This window comes from Phoca vitulina, unplaced genomic scaffold (genome assembly GCF_004348235.1).
Source record: "Phoca vitulina isolate PV1807 unplaced genomic scaffold, GSC_HSeal_1.0 scaffold5, whole genome shotgun sequence".
NCBI classification, from domain to species: domain Eukaryota; kingdom Metazoa; phylum Chordata; class Mammalia; order Carnivora; family Phocidae; genus Phoca; species Phoca vitulina.
The window spans coordinates 14,873,517-14,893,817 of NW_022589708.1; the positions used below are offsets into that span (position 1 = coordinate 14,873,517).

At 40.7% G+C, this 20,301-nt stretch overlaps 1 protein-coding gene and 1 non-coding gene across 2 annotated transcripts in view; one reads left to right on the forward strand and one right to left on the reverse strand.

The window, feature by feature from the left end:
* CLDN10 (claudin 10) overlaps positions 1 to 20,301 on the reverse strand; it is a 104,742-nt gene that overhangs the window by 23,448 nt on the left and 60,993 nt on the right. The window lies entirely within an intron of this gene.
* Positions 5,684 to 5,791, forward strand: LOC116631868. Its single transcript, XR_004299306.1, has one exon. It is a non-coding gene; the product is annotated as a U6 spliceosomal RNA (small nuclear RNA).

The following is a 20,301-nucleotide window of genomic DNA, read 5'->3' on the forward strand; positions in this document are numbered from 1 at the left end:
TGCAGTTCTGGGCTTGAAATCGGCCTTGCCCTAAAATCCTGCAGTTCTTTTTGGCCCCATGATATGCAGAGTCATTGTAAAGAGGTGTGTGGCATAGGCCTAAATTCAAGACATCAGCATATGCAGAGCACAAGCTCCATCGGAGCCTTCGCTGCAGTTTCCATCTTGAATGTTCCAGCCACAAAGCTGGCCTGCTTGTGCTAATGCACTAAGCGTAGGACGTGCATTTAAGACATTTTGCCTGTACGGTCCTGTCAGGCTCCCAGTTCTGTGAGTCTATTCTATCAGCTGATGGCTCTATCACAGTGGAAACTGTTCCGTATCTTGTTTTACTTTGTTTTAGGACTACCACCTTTTGCACCTAAATGAAGAATAAACTCATTCATTTCTTCATTGCTGTCTCAAGTTAAACAGAAAGATCAAGGTGTCCTTTCAGTTTCTGAGGTCACAAATCTGGGCATAAATGACAGAACAAAGACACTGGCTTTACTGTGGGGTTATTATTTGTCCATTTAAAGTTCTTGCAGTTCTTGGTATGAGCTTTCAGGATTCACTTCTTGCCAAAAGTAACCAAAGATCTAAAACCTATAAATCAGTCCTCTACAATAAAGCTAGTTGCTACCCCTGTGTTTCACATTTTCTCTCATCGTGAAGAGTTTCTCAATTCCTCTTTGTCACTTTTTTTCTAATATCTATATTTTTTTATTTTAATTCCAGTGTAATTAACATATAGTGTTAATATTAGTTTCAGGTGTACAATATAGAATTCAACAATTCTATACATTGCTCAGTGCTCATCACGGTAAGTGTGCTCTTGTCACTTTTTGTTTTAACCAATGGGTGTGGAATGAAATTAGAAGTGATTAGATGTCTGTGAAGAACAGAGGAGGTTGGACTATAGAATCATCAAAATTTACATTTGGAAGGACCATTCGAGACCATTAGGACACACTCCACACTCAGCCCAATTATTCTATTTCTTGAGATGTTCTTTTTTTTTTTTAAGATTTTATTTTTATTTATTTATTTGACAGAGAGACAGTGAGAGAGGGAACACAAGCAGGGGCAGAGGCAGAGGGAGAAGCAGGCTTCCCGCTGAGCATGGAGCCCGATGCGGGGCTTGATCCCAGAGTCCTGGGATCATGACCTGAGCCGAAGGCAGACGCTTAACGACCGAGCCACCCAGGCACGCCCCTTTCTTGAGATTCTTGAGATTCGGTTCATGCTAAAAGTTCAGGCCCATGAGGTTCAGTGCATGTGTTCTGGTTTGGTTTTGTATTGTGTTGACAGCCTTTTAGAAAGTTTTTCTGTATAATGAACTCAAACCTATCTTTTTCTTTTTTCTTTTTTTAAAGATTTTATTTATTTACTTGAGAGACAGAGCACAGAGGGAGAGGGAGAAGCAGACCCCCGCTGAGCAGGGAGCCTGATGCAGTGCTCAATCCAAGGACCCCAGGATCATGACCCAAGTGGAAGGCAGATGGTTCACTGTCTGGGCCACCCAGGCGCCCCAAACCTGTCTCTTTTTCTTCCACCCAAATGCGGTCATCTGTGCTGAAACAACACAGGGCAAGTCCTACTCTTGAGCCATGCAACAGCCCAGGGAACTGTGTTGTGTGTGCATGGTCATGTCATGCTTCGTAGGAATGGGAATAGGGTGAAGATGGTGTGCATAGGGGTGGGAAGCAGCCATGTTTCCATCTCTATACTGCTCTGGATCCCACCTTGTCCTGGTGTGTCAAGCTTAAAAACAGTTTGGGAAGCACCTGGCACCCCTCATCTTTCTCATCTTTGCTGCCATTCAAATTGATCACCTTTGACTATTGACTACAAAGTGTCCACTATTCTTTTGTATGATTTGCCTTTTTAACAAGCTTTTATCATCTCGTTTCTTGCCCTCCAGCGTATTTCCACTATTATTTCTCTGCCATATTCTTTTATGACTGATATGCCTATTTCTAACCCAGTTTACTATTCAGAAAACACAAAAAGTCATGAACCAGGACATTCCCTATGGAGTTTCCTAAAATTCAAAATTTCACAAATTTTGGTTTTGTACTTTATTTCGAGCCTTGTTTGAGAGTCTCTTTGTGTCTTCCTCCTGGTAGGTACTCACTAGATTTATTGATTCTTTTTTTTTTTTTCCCCAGACAAAACCCTGAGTCACTTTTGACACACAGAAAAGTATAGTATTGTGACTCTGAAGACTCAAGCAGTTTCTAATTTTTCAATAGGTTGGTTATAAATTTCATTGTTTGGAACCAAAAGCTCATTGTTTGTTTTAAAGAAAGAACTATGAAGAATGGTTTGGTGTTTTAGACCAGCCCCTGAATGTTTATTCAACAGATTATGTAGCTTTCCCTATTGTACTTAAAAAAAATCCATAAACCCAGGGGTGCCTGGGTGGCTCAGTCAGTTGAGTGGCTGACTCTTGATTTCCGCTCAGGTCATGATCCCAGGGTCCTGGGATCGAGCCCCTGTGCAGGCTTCATGCTCAGCGGAGAGTCTGCTTGTGGATTCTCTCTCTCCCTCTGCCCCTCCCCTTGCTCATGTGGGCTCACTCTCTCTGTCTCTCTCTAAAATAAATAAATAAATCTTAAAAAAAAAATCCATAAACCCAGATCACCATTGCAACATAGTTTCCAAAGGAAATAAATTCGGAATTCTAACTTAGAACTCCAAGAAAGACTTTCTCTCTCTCTGCTGCATCACCAGACCATTTAAGCCCAGAATCTCTAGGGGTAGCTCTGGGAGTGAGTTTTCCAAAGCATCTAACGTATAATCAGTCTGGGAACCACAGCTCTGACTGGTTGAGATGCATATATATGCATATAAATTGTTAATTTAGTAAAGCAGATGGTGTGCATTACAGAGAGAAAGAATATTAATCTCTTGGTTGAAAACTTTGAAAAAAGAAATATTCTTTTACTGTAGAGACTATAGCCCACAATTTCAACTTCAAAGGGGTTGAAAATACCTTAAGGGATCCATAAATTAAGACTTGGATGACAGCACGATTAGCTCCTTTGCCCACTGAAACAGACTAGGGTCGTCACGCCTGTGGATTTGATTCATTTCTTTTACTTTTATCCTTTGTCCGTTGTATGAGGTTGGACAACCTAAACTCTTTTCTTTTTCTTCCCTGGCACCTACGGCATAATTGCCAAAAAGTTCTATTTTAGAGCCCACAAATGCCTGACCAAAAGATGAAAATGTTAACTTCCTTTAGTACCTAAAGAATATTATGTGATGAGTCAAGCATTTATTTTAAAATGTCTTCTGTCGTAAGCATTTCAAAACTTGTTTAGTCAGAAGAAACCTGAGTATAGTACAGACAACAACGTAATTCAACATAAGAATATCTAGAAAATGAAAACAGGCTGAATAGAGATTTTTTAAAATCTCTAAATAAATGGCCTGTTTCACTTTAAGATTATAGAGTCCCAAATAACCTTTGCAGTTAATCTGCAAACCCATTTACAGAGTACCTTTCCACTGATAAATGTTTCCTTATTTTCTTTAGGATTCAGTTCACTGAAATTTTTATTTAATTATTCGTGACAATCTATCCTTAATTTGAATATAAGGTGAATACAGCTAGAAAGTTACTTCTCCAAATTATTCAGAGTAACATCTTAATTAACAATAATCTGGTCTTTACAAAAAAACTATAGATTTTTTCCAAAATGAAAATGCTAATTTATCTATAAATTAATAAATCTGACATGGAGACAGCTAACATCCTGAAATATATTCTGAACCGTTCCACTTTTGAGACCTAAACCACTGAGATTAGCATTGGAAGTTATTTCTTTGGCATTATTATGGTTATTAAGAAAAAATAGAGGACACCCCCCCCCCAGGGTTGTTCAATAGGAGTGAAACCAGCTTAGCTGACTAAACGGGAGATTTGCAGAAATTCTTGAGATTCAACTCACCTGCCAAACAACGCAGGTGTGCCTCTTAACAACTCAAGGATTTTCTAGGCATCAAATTTGGTTTCAGTATACATTAGCTCCTTCCTAGATTCCAGTGAGGTGGGTGCTGCTAATCAGGTGGGAAGAAACTGAAGTCCTGATAAATATAGTATTAACTAAAAAAACAACTACCCAGGAGCCAAATAATGTTACACCATGTTAGAGAAGACATTAATGCCGATACTAAGAGAGTAAAATAGCATATCTGTGTTCTTTTTCCTTCCATTTTCCCTAAGACTCTGTTTATCTTAATGCTCTACACTAATTCTATGATATTTATAATCTCCTTAGCATGAAAGCTACAGAGTGATAGGAGTATTATGGGAATGAACACTCGTGCTCATCATTGCATCATTAATCATATACTTGTGTGTATATATGTATATATATATAATTTTTCTGCAAATTATGAGGAAACAGTGTTTTTATTTTGGCACTTGGTATCCTCTGAGGCTGCACTGTATCAGAATGTTTCAATGGGGGACGCCTGGGTGGCTCAGTTGTTGAAGTGTCTGCCTTTGGCTCAGGTCCTGATCCCAGGGTCCTGGGATCGAGCCTCATCCGGCTCCCTGCTCAGCGGGGAGTCTGCTTCTCCCTCTCCCTCTGCCTGTCTCCCTAGCTTGTGTTCTCTCTCTCTCTGAGGTAAATAAAAATCTTTAAAAAAAAATTCACTTAAAAATAACAACAATGTCCCAGGCAATGCTGATTCATTGTGTCATAGTTGGTGTCTGGAACACTTTTCTTAAAATGGATTTGTGTTTGGGGCGCCTGGGTGGCTCGGTCGTTAAGCATCTGCCTTCGGCTCAGGTCGTGATCCCAGCGTCCTGGGATCGAGCCCTGCATCAGGCTCCCTGCTCAGCTGGGAGTCTGCTTCTCCCTCTCCCACTCCCCCTGCTTGCATTTCGTCTCTCGCTCTTGCTGTCTCTCTTTCAAATAAATAAATAAAATATTGTTTTTTAAAAAATGCATTTGTGTTTGTGTGTAGATGAAGAAATGTACGTGCAAATGTCTGTATACATATGTACGTACACATACAGACATTATAAAAAGTTTATTAGAGTACGCTGTTAGTTCTATCTTTTCCATGCTTTGAGTCCTATACTATGCTCTCAGCCAGTTAGAATTTAATGAGCACCCACCCTTTTCCCTTACTATCCTGAATTGGGGGTCTTCTGTGGTGTATGGTATTTACCTTGCTATGGACTGTCTCTCTTACGTTTATTTTGTTTTCTGATGAAGTTTTGACCCATATTAGCTAAAGAAGAGTGCACTACAATAAAACAAAGGAAAACGGTCCCATTCAGATGTAAAACGCAAAGTTTTCTGCTTTTCCTTTTTCACTAGGTACTTCTGAGTTGTTTCTAGAAAAGCTATATCCCACGGACATGCCCACAGCAGGGCGGGATGGATCTTGTTTTTTCATATCCTCACAATACTTATTCCATCTGACTATATAATTATTATTACTTTAAAACCCAAGTTTCTTCATCTCCAAAGTTCACGTTCTTACTATATTTAAGTGATATCCTAGTCATTCCAATTCTGAGGGCATTTAAAGATATGTTTTTAAAGATTAAAAAAATACAAATACTGAAACGTTCCAGAGACGGCTGGCTGGCTCAGTCGGAAGAGCATGCGGGTCTTGATCTCAGGGTCATAGGTTCAAGCCCCATGTTGGGTGTAGAGATTGCTTCAGTAAAACTTAAGTGCTCACTTCAGCAGCACCGATACTAAAATTGGAAGGATACAGAGAAGATTAGCACTGGCCCCTGCGTAAGGATGACACACAAATTCTTGAAGCGTTCCATATTAAAAAAAAAAAAAAACCTTAAAAAAAAAAGTTCCAGACATTACCTCCTCTTATCTGATTATGAGAGAAAAACAGGGGTGTGGGAAGAGAGAAGTTTGGAATATTGCACTGAGATATCAGGGAAGCAGATGCGTATGTATCAGAGGAGTAGAGACATGGAAAAGGGAAAGAAGAGTGACATGTAGTAACAAAGGAAGATGTTTTCTCTTTATTTTTTTCAAAGATTTATTTATTTCAGAGAGAAATAAATATGCATGCAAGTGGGGGGAAGGGCAGAGGGTAAAAATCTCAAGCAGACTTCTTGCTGAGCGTAAAGCCCCCATAACGTGGGCTCAACCCCACAACCCAGAGATCATGACCTGAGCTGAAATCAAGAGTCAGATGCTCAACTGACTGAGCCATCCAGGAGCCTCAGATGCTTTCTCTTTAAAACATTGATTTGGGGGGCGCCTGGGTGGCTCAGTCGTTAAACGTCTGCCTTCAGCTCAGGTCATGATCCCAGGATCCTGGGATCGAGCCCCACATCAGGCTCCCTTCTCCGCGGGAAGCCTGCTTCTCCCTCTCCCACTCCCCCTGCTTGTGTTCCCTCTCTCACTGTGTCTCTCTCTGTCAAATAAATAAATAAAATCTTTAAAAAAAAAAAAACATTGATTGGGAGTGAAAGTGATTAAGCCTAGGAGGTGATGAAGAGGACTTCTCAGATGAGCTTGTATGTATGTGTGGAATGAGGAGAGAGGCAGGACCATTGATTTCTGCCTCCCTGGGTTGCTTTAGCCCTCTCTTTCTCTCAGCTATATAGATATATAGCATTGGAGAATTAATGTATCTAAAAAGCAATAGTTCATGTTTGGGGAGATGAGGAAAAGGTGGAAAACAATGACGGAATTAAGCATTCGTGTCATGTCCGCACTATCAATTTCCTCTTTATTTTTTTCTTTTAGAGCTGATAGTCCAAGTTTCGGAAAACAAACTTGTAACCAGAATCGCCTCATTACCAAACATTATGTTTTACTTGCTAGATGTGCCCAAAATGCAAGTTTTCTTGCCCATTAATCTTTGTGTTCCATTTCCTCTCCCATATCCTGGAGGGCATCCCCAGCTGCCACAGACCTTGTGGGAGGTGCATTTGAGGAATGATTGAGAAAGCAGAGGCAGTCAGAGACTGCTGAACATCACTGAAACCTGGGAGGAACGAACAGTTGTTACGGGAATAATGGCCTGAAAAAGCTACAGCCAGGCGGTCGGTTTGACATACGGGGATTCGAAGAGCTTGGGGAAGCCAGTGTAAGAGCTGAGGATTCGTTGCCATGAGATGCTCAAACAGCTCATATGGTTCAGTTTTTTGCTTTCACGTTAAGCACAGCATTACTCATTCACTGAAACAATTCAAAATGCACTTATTGGGGGGCTATTACGCTCCAGGCATCCTTTCCCACGTTGTACATATGGTGAACGAAATGGACAAAATCTCCACCCAAGTATAGCTGACATTCCACTGGAGGAGGCAAGGGTAAGGTAAGAGAAATGGTTAGTTTGTCAGACGGTATGTGCTAAGGAGAAAGAAATTAAACCAGTGGGTGTGGGGGTGTTCTACCAAGTGTGTGTTGGGGGGAGGTTGGCTCTTAAATTTTAGTTACATGGCCAGAGGATGCCTCCCTGAGAAGATGACTTTTGGGGAGAGACCTGAAGGAAAGGGAGCTAGCCATGTGGCTAGGTTTCTGCAGAGCATTCCCGGAGTGGGGAGCCCACCTGCCTTGTCTGAGCAACACTGGAGGGGCCGGTGTGGCTGCAGCAGAGGGGGTGAAGGGGAGCGTCGTGGGAGATGGGGACAGAGAACGGGGTCTGTGTGTGTGCACCTGTATGCCCATGTGTGTATCTGAGTGTCTCTGTGTGTGCTTGTCTGTGTGTTCATGTGTCTTTGTGGGTCTGGGTGTGTGCCCACGCATCTTTGTGTTTGTGAGTGTGTACTTGTGTGGGGTGTCACAGTTTATGGAGGGCTCTGTAAACCCTAACCACTTTGGCTTTTACTCTGACTGCAAAGGACAGACACTGGCAGGTTTTGTGATCACTCGGGAGCGGGAGGTCACTCTGGGAACAAGGGTGCCAGTTGGGAGGTTGGTGCCATAATCCCGCCGAGTGACGGCGGTGGCTTTGATCAAGCTGGTAGAAGTGCAGTGGCGAGCGATGGCCAGATTTTGCATTTTGGATCTCTTTTCAAGGTAGAACTGACAAGATTTGCTGATGACGGGCTGTGAAGTATGAGTGAAAAAGAGCAGTTCAAGGAAGACATCGGGGTTTTGGCTTCAGGCATTGGAAGGGTGGAGTTGTTTCCCTGAGGTGAGGAAAGCTCTAGATGAGCAGGTTTAGGGGTGGAAACAAGAGTTCAGTATTGGAATGCCCAGTGGACAGCCAGGAGGAGGAGACAAGTAGCATCTACAAGTCCAGAGTTGAGGGCAGAGCTTCAGGCTTAAAAAGTACACTTTGGAGTCCTCGGTGGTCAGGTGGCATTTCGACCACGAAACTAGCCGGATCCTCTCAGGCTGAGGGTAGATGGGAAAGAGCTATTCTAGGCGTCGAGGACGAACCAACAAAAGAGATTGAGAAGGCACAGCCATCTAGGGCAGAGAAAAACCGGGGCAGAGACTCTGGAAGCCACGTGAAGAAATTTTTTTTAAGGAGGAAGAAGTGGAGTGATCAATGGTGTCACACACTGCTGAGGGGACAAGCCGATGACAAACTGAAGAAGGAAGAGCTCCTTGACCGGGGCGGTTCTGGGGAAAGGGGGGCGCACACACCGGATCGGAGTAGGGTCGGCGGAGAATGGGAGGGAGAACTGGAGGCAGGAAGTGTAAGCAGCTCCTTGAAGAGAGGAGAGAAATGGTTGCGGGGCCTGGAAGGAAAGTGGATTGTGAAAGGTGTTTCTTTTTTAAAATATTTTCCTATTTAAGAGGAGAGAAATAATTATATTTCAGGGCCTCCCGACTGGCTAAGGTACCTTTGTGCAAATTCAGGAAAGACGCCCCTTCCCCTGTGTGGCTGCAGCCCCGCACGAGGGCAGACAGCTTGGAGAGCCGAGCGTGGGTGCAGGGTCCCATGCCACAGGCAGCCTGCCTCAAAACTGTTTTGTCCGGACGCCTGAGTGGCTCAGCCGGTTAAGCGTCTGTCTTTGGCTCAGGTTCTGATCTCAGGGTCCTGGGATCGAGCCCCTCTTTTCGTGGTTCACAGCAACAGCTGTTTTCTATGTTCGATTTAGGATTTGTAAAGAATTAATAAAAAGATCTAAAGAACAAAGTTGATGTCATGTTTTGCCCGTGATTATTACAAACTGCCACACCTCTAGGATTTGGGACATAAATCTTTCTGACAAACAAATATGCCCTAAGTCAACGACTTCCCCACCATGCAATTCATCCACACATGTAATCCTAAAGAGCTAAGCAATGTTTTGTTTTCCAATCAAAACACTATGTGAAAGATTATATTGTAATTTTTTGACATGGTACATAAAGCAGCCAGTGAAATTTGTTTAAGCAACCTGAATGATATTCTGTCTGTTTCTAGATTTTGTATACCGTCAAGGAGAAAAGCAAATAATAAAACTCCATTATCCTCATGTTAATTTCCAGATGAGAGGAATAGTATCAAATAAATTAAAGCACCGATGTTATATAGAAGACACGAACAGACATTTCTGCAAAGAAGACATCCAAATGGCCAACAGACACATGAGAAAGTGCTCAACATCGCTCGGCATCAGGGAAATCCAAATCAAAACCACAGTGAAATACCACCTCACACCAGTCAGAATGGCTAAAATTAAAAAGTCAGGAAATGACAGATGTTGGCGAGGATGCGGAGAAAGGGGAACCCTCCTACACTGTTGGTGGGAATGCAAGCTGGTGCAGCCACTCTGGAAAACAGTCTGGAGGTTCCTCAGAAAGCTGAAAATAAGCTACCCTATGACCCAGCAATTGCTCTACTGGGTATTTACCCCAAAGATACAAATGTAGTGATCTGAAGGGGTACGTGCACCCCAATGTTTATGCAGCAATGTCCACAATAGCCAAACTATGGAAAGAGCCCAGATGTCCATCAGCAGATGAATGGATAAAGAAGATGTGGGGTGTGTGTGTATACACACACACACACACACACACACAATGGAATATTATGCATCCATCAAAAAATGAAATCTTGCCATTTGCAACGACGTGGATGGAACTAGAGAGTTATGCTAAGCAAAATAAGTCAATCAGAGAAAGACAAGTATCATATGATCTCACTGATATGAGGAATTTGAGAAACAAGGCAGAGGATCATAGGGGAAGGGAGGGAAAAATGAAACAAGATGAAACCAGAGAGGGAGACAAACCATAAGAGACTCTTAATCTCAGGAAACAAACTGAGGGCTGCTGGAGTGGAGGGTGGTGGGAGGGATGGGGTGGCTGGGTGATGGACACTGGGGAGGGTATGTGTTGTGGTGAGTGCTGGGTGTTGTGTGAGACTGATGAATCACAGACCTGTACCCCTGAAACAAATAATACATTATGTTAATTTAAATTAAAATTAATTAATTAATTAATTTTAAAAAACACCAATGTTCTAAAACTGTATATACAGTATTATGGGCATTCGATGAATAGTCATTGAATTTAGTTCATTGGTCAAAAAGGACAACTTACAATATTGGATGGAATTTAAGCATACTCTCAAAAACTATCTATAAATGTCTATTTTTTATTCATTCTTTCAAGTAAATGAAGAGAAAGTCATATTCCTTCAAATTATAATCTTGCAATAAATATGGGGCCTTAGTTTATACTTAAAATGATCAACTTAATCCTCAAATAATTGCTTTTTTTGTCTCTTAAAACCCATTTGTATATACATATATGAATAATATATTCATCATTAAAATTTTTTTCTATAGATGGTTTGGAATCACACAATATGAAATTAGGAAAATGCAGTATGTTTTTTCATTTGTTGGTTTTGCTGGGTTTTTTTTGTTTTGTTTTGTTTTTTTAGTAATCTCTACACCCAACATGGGACTTGAATTCACAACCCCGAGATCAAGAGTCACATGCCTGGAGTGCCTGGCTGGCTCAGTCTGCAGAGCACATGACTCTTGATCTCGGGGTTTTAAGTTCAAGCCCCACGTTGGGTGTAGAGATTACTCAAAAATAAAAAAATCTTGGGGCGCCTGGGTGGTTCAGTCGGTTAAGCCTCTGCCTTCAGTTCAGGTCCTGATCTCATGGTTCTGGGATCAAGCCCAGCATCTCCGGCTCCCTGCTCAGTGGGGAGCCTGCTTCTCCCTCCCCAACCCCCAGCTAGTGCTCTCTCTCACTCTCAAATAAATAAATAAATAAATAAATAAAGATCTTTAAAAAAATTTTTTTTTGATTTAAAAATCTTAAAAAAAAGAGTTGCATGCTCAACCGACTGAGCCCCCCAGGTACCCCTGCTTTGCTCTGTTTGTAAGCTGAGTTGACTACCTATAATCTAGTGAGAATTGCTACTTGGCAACTTGACTCACAGATTAGGATCACCAATTTCTTGTATCTTTTTTCCTAACAGCCAATTAATTTTGACTTTCAAGACACTTGGTTTTACTGGTTTAGGGGAAACCAAGCTCAACTCTAAGTAGCATACATCTCCACAATCCTCCCTAGTTTAAATGGCACTCTTCTCATCACCTGGAAAGCTCTAGCTGACTCTCAGTCTCAGGGCAGGTCACTTCTCAAAAGGGTGGTTGTTAGACCACCATATATACACTAGTGCTTGCTTAACCTAACCAGTGAACAAATGTGAATGGGGGTCTTTAGTGATTATGGCTTTAAAAAAAAAAAAAAACTATGGTTATGGTTATGACTCTTACTTTACAGCTTTTTTAAAAAATTATTTACTGAACATAGCATGCATATTTCTAGTAGTACAGTATTTTATTTCTGGCCAAGCAGGGCCAAAGATGAACCACATTTGTGACTACGTTTTAAAACTGACTTTTAAAGCACATACATTCATATTCTAAATCAAATAATCCTTACATAGATGAAATAATGGAGCTGGAATACAATCACATCCTCCTCCTGCCCTAATTCCTATGGTTGTAAAGTGACAAACAGAATATCATTCCTACAGATGAAAAACATAAAGTCAGTGCAATGTTGGAAGTTTTTTGTTGTGTTTTGGTTTTTTATCATCATACTCGGGTGCAATGTATGGAAACAGCCCTGGACTGGCATTTCAAGGACCTGGCACCCAGTCCCAGCTCTGTCACTACTTTGTTAATTTACATTTACTTCGGCCCATTGTGAATGGGCTGAAGAGATTCTGTAGAATTGTGCCTGGCTCTAAACACAGAAGGAGGAAATAAAAAATTCAGTAGGAGAATACTGTTTCCTCCTTCCCTGCAAACAGTGTCGACAAAGGGAAAATAAGAAGGAACGGGAGAGTCAAAGGGAAAGAGGAATAGGAGAGAAAGAAAGGTTCAAACGGAACACAAATGGCTAGAGTGTGATGCAGTTGTGGTCCATCCACATGGGGAACCAGCAGGTGAGTTAGAATCACCGAGAAATCTTCCTCACCGCTCCAGGGCTTTACCCTTCATTCTCAAATTTCACTTACCTTTTGCTCATCCTTACCCCAGCTGCCCACTCCCTCCTACTCATGGTCACTTGCTTATATTTGCCTCTTTAATGGGAAGCAAAGAACAGTGGCCTACAGCCTGATCATTCCAAATTCCTCCCTGTCGCAAATGTTAGGAGGGAAAGGCCAAGCGAGTTTCAGTTTTATGGGCAAACAGCCTGATTCCCTTAGATCTATGCTAGGGCATTGGTGTCAATGTTTATTCTCACGGCTGGAATTAAGTAATTTGTAGAAGGTCCCCCAGCAGATTAATGCTGGAACCAGGTTTATCATGCACAGCTGCCGAGTTCTCATTGTGTGGGAGTGGCCGAGGGGCCACAGTGCCACGGGGTTATTCCACACGGCGTTCCAAATCCCACACTTGTCAACTGCAAGGACCTTCCTATGCCCATGGTTGTGAACAAGCTTTATTAAACATAACACACTCAAAGGGCCTAAGTGCCCAAACCTCCAAACTTTACTTTTTTTTTTTAGATTTTATTTATTTGAGAGAGAGAAAACCTCCAAGGTTTAAAGGATTGCATATCGCTTCCAGTTCTAAATAAAAAGTGTCATAGGTAGTAAACTGATATTGTCAGTGTCCACGGAAAGACACAATATTCCAACAAACACGAAATTTAACTCGATTACTCAAGCTCTTAAGTTAGAGGTTTGATGATATTTTTACAGGTAACAAAGGGAGCCAACTTTAAGAATATCATTTTTCATTCAGAAGCACTAGCCAGCACTTAATTTTTGTTCAGCTTTTTCTGATATTTTCAAATATGCCATGTGTTTTCTATCTAATCCAGACTAACAACTAAGAGGTAGTCTTTTGTAACTTAATATATATCCTGCTGGATTTCAGTGGTAGACAGTTCTTAAAGGCAAATGTTTGTTAAAGGATCAAGATTATCCTTCGAAAGCTGAATAAGAACCAAAAGAATCATAAGCATTTGAGCTCAAAATAATGAGCATCTTCTTATTTTCACAGTTTTCCTTAAAAAAAAAAAAAAAGGAATATGCAAGAGTTGTCATGATAATATTCTGGAAAAGTAGAAAATATAACATCAAGAAGAAATTAAGCCATCTCGTAGTTAGCTTTTCTTACCCATTTACCTTTATATATTATTAAGGCCCTTATATAATGCAATAGCCTTCTTCCGGCTGCACAGTTTCTGACTGAAATTTTAACTTTTATTACAAAATCAGATTCATTTTCTAAACAAATTGATTTCAGTATATGAGTTTTATACCAGTGACTGTGGCAAGCCTTTAAAAGTCATGTACCAACTGGAAAATGGTCATTTCAGAGAAGACATATTGAAAAAATGCTATATTCCCAAATGTCTCAATATAAATAGTGAATGCAAAAACAGATTCAAAATGCAATCTTATCACCAGCCCCCTCAGTCTCTCTTCCGTATTGTTATAGGATGTGTTTGTGTCTTTGACTCCTTCATACCCTCCATTCTCACATAGTTATCCTTAAACATTTTTGGTAGTTGATTGATCTGGCTTCTCTTATTGAAAAGCAAGACAAAATTTGGCATCATCCAACAAGTTGAGTATTTTATTTTACTTTATTTTTAAGATTTTATTTATTCATTTGAGACAAAGAGATACAGAGAGAGAGAGAGCATGAGCAGGGAGAGAGGCAGAGGGAGAAGGAGAAAAAGGCTCCCTGCTGAGCCAGAAGCCCAGATGCGGGGCTCAATCCCAGGACCCTGGGATCATGACCTGGGCCGAAGGCAGATACTTGACCATCTGAGCCCCCAGGCGCCCCAACAAGTTGAGTATTTTAAAAGCATCTTCTTGGTAGAATCTACAGGGAATGAAATCTAAGGGGCTTAGGGGTGTTGCCATAAGGGGTATAACAAGGGTGTTGGCTATAGCAAGGGTAGAGGAAAAGGAGGAGTCATCGGCCCCCCAAATCCAGAAAAGAAATGTGGTCTGGGCTGTGCCCTAAAGAAGATGAGATTAGATCTTAGAGTCACAAAAGGAGGAAGCGGGACTTCTCCTTCAGCATGGGAATCTCCAGATGAGTACACACATCGACCTTACTATTGGATGGTGTGCATAATGAAGGGAAGTTTGGGCCAGGCACAAGCAGAACTCAGTGTGATAAATCAAATTATACCACTCTGTGATAATCTAAGAAGGGTAAGCTCAAGCACTTGTTGGTAATTCTTAGAAATAATTTAGCAACGGGTCTTAGATTTGTAATTAAATGAAAACTGGAAATAATGCTTGGTTCTCATTGTCCTGTTGGTTCCTTATCCACATGCAGCTGGCAATGTCATTGTAGACTGGTGCATAAACAGGGACCATGAATTTAGCTTTTGCTCTCATTTAGTGCTACTTGCATGTTGCCATTGGAGGATATAGTTGTTTGAGTCCTAGTTCATAGTCCTCAGTGTCTAATCAATTCACAAATACAGTTTGAGTGATTCTCTACTCATAGTTGGTTTCATTCTGAGGGCTAGAAGCCAATCAAAATGGTGTTTCCCCTAGATAAGTGTTCATTGTTACTTCCACCAGCAAATTACCAGACAGTTAGGGACTATAGATAGAGAAGCCAGTTATAGAAGCAAGAGTAAGCTCATAAATGCATAGGATTTTCAGATTTGGAAGTGCCATCTGTGGAATGAGGTTCTGCCTTAATCTATACCTCTTAAGTACAGAATTTGGCTAAGGGGATTTCTGTTAAGTAAGAAATATCTATAGTACGTTACTACCATTGAAAAAATTACTTCCTTGGGGCACCTGCCTGGCTCATGAGTCTGTAGAGCATGTGAGTCTTGATCTAGGGGTCATGAGTTCAAGTCCCACATTGGGTGTAGAGATTACTTAAAAAAAATAATAATAATAAAAAGAAAAAATGACTTCCTCTTTGCACTTCCATTTCCATAACTTGCATGTAGGAAGCCCACCAGAACTTCAGCACACCTTTGGCATATCATTTCCCTGAGAAAATGTATCCAAGTCATGGTGAGATTCAACCTCAAGGAAGAGCTGAGATCACCAGTCATATGGCTTCTTGTATGTGAGAACAGGCATACATACTGGGTATTTAAAATGTGAACAATTCCAGCTGTGATCAAAACAAAACAAAACAAAACCCCCCTGATTCACTATTAACTACCCACAAACAAGGTCTGAACTGTATTACTTCACTAATTGTTCTTTGAGCTGTGGTAGAATGGAAATACACCCTAAAATTAGAAGATTGTAAACAAACTGGGTTTTTTAAATCCCATTTAATGTTTAATTTTAAAATGCCTATCTTAATTTGATTTGGTTACCCAAAATAGAAAAATGTTGGCTCCAACTTAGTCTGGCTCTTCTCTGAAACTACTCTTTAAGATGCAAAACGTTCTTAATTAGCACTCACACAATGGGACTTAATTCATATGCATATGCCACAGAAATAATGTTTCTGCATTAAATTACAGCAGCTGTGAAATTTAAATACGACGAGGAGCTAGAGAATTTTGTGAAATACTGTACTATATTTCATGAGAAATTTGCGCCCTCTTTTGGATAAAAATTGTCAAGACATTTAAATGTGAACTTCAAAAATACGTAGTCAATGCTTAAAAATAAACACAGTTTTGTTTCAAAGACCGTGGGAAAGAAGGAGAAAGAACAGATGTTAAAGACATGGTAAAGACAATATTAGCAGAGCTGCAAGGCAAAGATTTTGCCACTGCAAGGCAAAAATGGCCATATGAAGGATCCAGCGTTAGGAATCTATAGTTTTCTTTTAAATCAAAATGTGTTCGGGATTTTTGCCTTATGTTAAATGACAAAGTAATGTTTCTTAGGACCAGTCTTCTCTAGAAAATAGTGGTAAGCACTTATCTTCCTCCGGAGACTATAATTTTTGTATGGGTAGGAACAAATTGTCCCTTGGGTGATCTTTCTGCCTGGATGAAGCAGATATCAAGGAGTTGTTTCTTTCAGATTTAGGGAAATACACAAATGCATTTAAAGATACCTTGAGGGACATTCTGAAAATTTTCTTCATTTTTCTTTTTCAACCAAGCATCTCAGTAGAGTTGTCTATCATCATGATCTCTCTCTCTCCACCATCCCATTGACTTCTCAAGCCAATGCAATCCAGTTTCCTTTCTCCAGTGAAACACCACAAGCCATGGGGCCAAGTGGCTTCATACAATGGGATTTAGTAGATATTTCCCATTCCTTATGTTGCTTGACTTTTTTGCACATTTTGCAGTTAGTAGGCCATTGTGATAGTCAGTGGAAGAGGTAAAGGCCTGAATCAGGAAGAGTCATGTGGGCCTGGAGAGGTGAGAATGATTCAAGTATTCAAGTATTCAAGTCAAGTATTATGTCAAGTCAAGAATACATAATTCAAGTATTATGACTATTTTGCACATTTTGACACAGTTGCTCAGTTCCTCCTTTGTGAAGTACTTTCTTCCTTTGGTCCCTATAACCCTATTCTCACTTCTTTTTCTCTGCCTGTCCATGGTTCTTTGTCTATCTCCTGCTTAAGGCTGGCATCCCCAGCATTCTGTGCTTGGCACTTATCCCTTTGCACATCTTTCGCTAGGCAAACTAGTGGCTCCAGGATGGAATTCCCTGACACAGTCCTGATTCCCACTCCCTGTTGGACACCTCCTTTCTCTTGAGAGCTCATAGGTACTGCAAACTCACTATGTCCAAAATCCACTCATCTTCACCTCAGCTTTCCTCTCCTTCCCACCTCCCCCCTTCTTCCTTCTATATTCTCTATCCTGACTGATGGAATGATATTTATTTGTCTACCCACTCTCTCCAGCAAGTCATGATTCATTATTTTTTAAAGATTTATTTATTTATTTTAGGGGGAGGGGCAGAGGGAGAGAGAGAATCCTAAGCAGACTCTGTGCTAAGCATGGAGCCTGACAGGGGGACTCGATCTCACAACCCTGAGATTAAGACCTAAGCCCAAACCAAGAGCCAGACGCTTAAGCGACTGAGGCACCCAGGCACCCCAGTCATGATTCATTGTGAGTCATGTTGGACCCCTCACTTCTCTGTGCTCCACATCACCCCATCTGGCTGACTCTATTCCTAAACCATCTCTTGAATCATTCTCACCTCTCCAGGCCCACATGACTCTTCCTGATTCAGGCCTTTACCTCTTCCACTGACTATCACAATGGGCTACTAACTGGTCTCCCTGCCTCTTGCCTCACCCCTCTAAGCCACCCGCCATATGACTCCCCAGGTGACTTTCCTAAAAGATAAATCTGATCGTTTCTCTTTTAAAGCCCTTTGCTGGTTTTCCAGCACCCACAGTGTGAAATGGATGTATTTTATTATGACATACAACATACCCCAGGATCTGCTGCCCATCTCCTGCCACATTGGACTTTGGAATACTCTGTTGGGATTATACCAAAACCACTTCACAGTGTTCCTCTGCCCACAAAACTCTTTTCTCCTCCAGCAGGCCAGGTGTGAGAGCTACTCTACATTCTTCTTGGTGGCATGCTTCCATTGTTGCATCTACTACACAGAATTGGGAGTTTTTTTACCTATTTTTCCACTGGACTATAAACTCTTTGAGAGTAAACACAATCTGATTCATCTTCATTGTGGTTTTTATTATAACCATATTGGCTACCATTCATTGAATGCCAGGAGAAAAAAAACACTAAGGTTTAGAGATATTAAGTGAACTTCTCAAAGCCATGTGCCCAGTTAGTTGCAGAGCTGTGACTTAATCCTGGGGTTTTTAGGTCTAAAATCTGTGCTCTTTGGGGCGCCTGGGTGGCTCAGTTGTTAAACAACTGCCTTTGGCTCAGGTCATGATCCCAGGGTCCTGGGATCGAGCCCTGCATCGGGCTCCCTGTTCAGCGGGAAGCCTGCTTCTCCCTCTCCCTCTCCCACTCCCCCTGCTTGTGTTCCCTCTCTCGCTGTCTCTCTCTCTGTCAAATAAATAAATAAAATCTTAAAAAAAAAAATAAAATAAATAAAATCTGTGTTCTTTTAAAAATAATGCACTACAAATTGGATGTTTCCTAGTAATATTGCTATTACCAACAATAAGTACCATAATTATTTCTGTGAATCAAGAATTCTATGAAACGCTTTATATAATAATCAGTTTCTGAAGAATAGAGAATTGATTTCATTTCAATTCTTTAAGTTTGATACAAATAGTTTCTTTTAAAAAAATTTACTAAAGACATTCATAAATTTTACATAAATTTGACAGTATAGTTAAACAGGTGGACCAGATGACCCAGAATCTCCTTTCCAACATCTGTGATTCTACAAACATTTTCCTTCTTTTGACTTAAAAAAGTCTTTCATAAATTTATTTTATTAACAAGCTATCCTGGCAATAGCTCATATGGTTATAACAACATGGGTTTTTTTTCTTTCCTATTGAGAGAAAAAAACCAACAAACCCTACTGTTTCTGTGTTTTCTTATGTTACCTATCTAACAGATGCTGTGAATTGCTGAGGATATGATTGGAATTAAAAAGGAAATACAGTTTAGTTGTCATAGAGTTTAAAATATAGTAGAGATTACACATTAATGATCCCTCCAGTGACCATACAATTATGAGCTGAATCAAATGCTCATGAATAAAGGACTACTGTACTCTGAAGCTATATAACAAAGAACTTGATCTGTGCTCTGTGTCAGGAAGAATGTCTCTGAGGAAGTGAGCTGGGTCTGAGGCTTGATGAATGAGGTGGAATACTCAGGTGTGGTGCAGGGGGAGAGCCTTGCAGACACAACCAGCAGTCTGTGTAGGGACCTGTGATAGGAAAAAGTCAGGAGGTGAGTGTGGAGGGAGGCATCACGCTGGGGCTAACCATCAGCACCCCTGGGTATTTATCCTTCACTTGGATTGACTATAGACCTGAACTTTGCTCCATTCTTTGGGGCTGCCCAAAGACAGCATGGCCCCTGCAGCTAAGATCTAGGTCTTCCATGTCTTTGTATCTCACAGGGTGTACAGATCGTGAATGCTCAATGAATACTTCTTAATTTATTTGACCTAAGGTTCTTCCCTTTTACCTTCTTATACCTCTATAACTGGAAGACACTCAAAAATACCAACCTGATTTATTTTTTAATGGATTGAACAAATTAAAAATAGTCTCAGCAGAAAGCAATTCTGAAAAATAGTATTAGGAAAGTGGTGTATCTAAAGATCACTGGAAGACCAAGTCTTTCTCTTAAAATCTACTTTCCTTTTTCTCCACATTTTCTTATGAAAAGGCATAAATATATAGCAATGTTGAAAGAATTGTACAGTGATCACCCATTGCTATGGATTGAATCGTGTCCCCTCCTAAAATTCATATGTTGAAGCCCTAACCTTCAATGTGACTATATTTGGAGAAAGGGCTTTTAGGGGGTAATAAAAGATAGAAGAGTTCATAAGAGTGGGCCCTAATCTGATGGAATTGGTGGCCTTAAGAAAAAGAAGAGTGGAGCACCTGGGTGGCTCAGTCGATTAAGCATCTGACTCTTGATTTCACTCAGGTCATGATCTCAACAGGGTCCTGGGATCAGGCCCAAGTCAGGCTCCCCCGACAGCATGGAGTCTGCTTGAGTTTCTCTCCCCTGCCGCACCCCTGTCCTGCCACTTGCACGCTCCCTCTAAAGTAAGTAAATAAATAAATAAATAAATAAATAAATCTTAAAAAGAGAGAGAGAATTATAAGGGAGATAAAATACATTTACAGTACTATACTGGATTTATTGAAAAAACCTGCACATATGTGGACTTGCACAGTTTAAACCCTGTTGCTCAAGGGTCAACTGTATATACAAATATTGAATGATTACGTTGTACACCTGAAACTAGTATAACGTTATATGTCAAATAAAACTGAATTAAAAAAGAAGA